This window comes from Natrix helvetica (assembly GCF_964273705.1).
Source record: "Natrix helvetica genome assembly, chromosome: Z".
NCBI classification, from domain to species: domain Eukaryota; kingdom Metazoa; phylum Chordata; class Lepidosauria; order Squamata; family Natricidae; genus Natrix; species Natrix helvetica.
In genome coordinates this window covers 120,999,350-121,001,917 of record NC_138554.1, presented here as the reverse complement: position 1 = coordinate 121,001,917, position 2,568 = coordinate 120,999,350, and positions in this window count along the sequence as shown.

Sequence of the window (2,568 nt, the reverse complement as noted above, 5' to 3'; positions counted from 1 at the left end):
CCAAAATATTTCATTCTTCGGATGGGGGGGGGGGGTTTCCCACAAACCCGTATGTATTTTTTATCAGTTGCAATATTTCAGTCTGATGTGATCGCCATTTGCACCTTCTCCAGCTGGTTTCCAATGAGCAACGTCCGTGAGAGAAGTCAAATTTGCTTAATGACCACATGATTCACTTGCAAAAACCATTGCAAAAACTTTGGTTGTGGCTCAGTGGTGGGATTCAAATTTTTTACTACCGGTTCCATGGGCATGTCTTGGTGGGTGTGGCAGGGGAATGATACTGTAAAATCTCCATTCCCTCCCCACTCCGGGGGGAAGGTTACTGCAAAATCCCCATTCCCTCTCAATCAGCTGGGACTCAGGAGGCAGAGAATAGATGGGGGGTGGGGGTGGTCAGAGGTGATATTTATCGGTTCTCCGAACTACTCAAAATTTCTGCTATCAGTTTTCCAGAACTGGTCAGAACCTGCTGAATACCACCTCTGGTGTGGCTCACTTAACAGCCACCTTGCATAGCAACAGGAGTTCCGGTATTCTACTGGTTCAGAACGGTTCACTTGAACCGTTATTGGAAATCGCAGGTGGCTCCACCCACCCACCCCAGCTCTACGGCATCCCATTTAGGCCCCCTTTTTAGGCAAAGCGCATACACAGAAGGCAGAGCACTTACATTTGCGAACCAGTAGGGAAGGTATGTGATTACCATTCCTGAAGTGACTTGTACATTCAGAAGTGCATTTGCTCATGTTTGCTAAAAATCTTTCAGGGACGTTCAGGGTGGTGCCAATCCTGAAATGTTGCCAGGGCAACATTTGAATGGGGCAAGAGCTCTGAGTTATATAACCCAATCATGAGGTAATGCTTCTATTCTATTCTAGGGGCGGGTCATCAATCACTGAGTGACGGACATCCTTGATGACAGGGGTCTTCGAATTCTGCTTTGTATAATTTGCATTGTGTTGCGACAGCTAAGGTTTCAAATAGCGTCCAAGCAATTACTTGCATTCATACTTTTATTAACCCTTTTTTTGATCTAGGCAGTCAAAGAAACAAAGGCAGGTAAAAAGAATCTGCCAACCAATACAAATAAAGCATTAAAAATAATCCCCACAAAAACAATGGGTCAAACCAAAATGCATTAAAATAATAAAAGAAACCAAAAGACGTCTTGCTCAACCTTCTTACATTCCTTTCGCTCCTATATAACCATGAACAATGAATCACTCCCAGTCCATCTCACCTTGCTGGGTTGTCGGGAAAATAGGAGAAGGAAGGAACGGTAGGTATGCTCGCTACCTTGTATTATTTATAAAACTACCGGTAATAAAGTCAAGGTTAAAAAAAACCCCAAAGGAATGAAGAACTAGTTGCAATTAAAGTAGGGCTCCTCTTTTCTTTATAGTCTATGCTATACAATGTGTGTGTGTGTGTGTGTGTGTGTTGTATTTGTGCTGATAAATAAATAAAGGGAGACTAGTATAGATCTATTTCAAGCTATTTAGCTCTCATCAGCTAGCCATACCCTTACTGGGATTAGAACCTATTTAGAGGGCTAAATAGCTTGAAGTAGATCTATACTAGTCTCCCTTTATTTATTTATCAGCACAAATACTACACAAACATAGCAAAGGCAACATTAAAAATAAAAAATATGGTTTTCTGCCTGGATGGTCTTTCGTAATGAGCCGAAGGACAGAAAGGGGGAGTAGTGAGCTCCCTCCCATATTTGGACATACCAGGCGTTGTAACATACACACACACACACACACACACACACACACACACTCTTATACGCTATAAGAGCATATATGAGGAAAGGAAGTAGTCATTTTTATTTAGAAGTTAAACATATTGCAAACACCTTAAGTCAACATGTGTGAAAAACAGAACTAGAATGGCCTAAAACGTGCAGGTAGCTCCCCACTTAAAACCATCCATTTAGTGACTGTTTGATGATGTGATAGAGTTGAAAAAAATGACTTATCACATGTCCTTGTAATTATGTTGGTTGCTGCCTTTCCATGATCACATGATCAAAATTTGGGCACACGGCAACGGGCATATATTTCTGATTGTTGCAGCGTCCTGCGCTTAAGCGATCACCAGTTTTTACTTTCCAAGCTGGCTTCCTACATGCCAAACCAATGGGGGAAACCACATTTGCTTAATAACTTCCTGATTCACTTAACAACTGCAGTGATTCACTTAACCATCATGGCTAAAGAGTTGTAAAACAAAGTGTGACTCACTTAACAACTGGCTTGCTGAGCAACAGAAATTCGTACAACTGTGGTTGTAAGTTGAGGATCATTTGTATAAAATAGATATTGCAGTGATTCCTCTTAAGAGTTGGTCATCTCAATCCAGTCTACATGTAGGATCCTAACATGAACAATAGAATAGAATAACAGAGTTGGAAGGGACCTTGGAGGTCTTCTAGTTCAACCACCTGCCTAGGCAGGAAACCCTACACCACTTCAGTCAAATGGTTCTCCAACATCTTCTTTAAAACTTCCAGTGTTGCAGCATTCACAACTTCTGAAGGCAAGTTGTACCACTGATTAA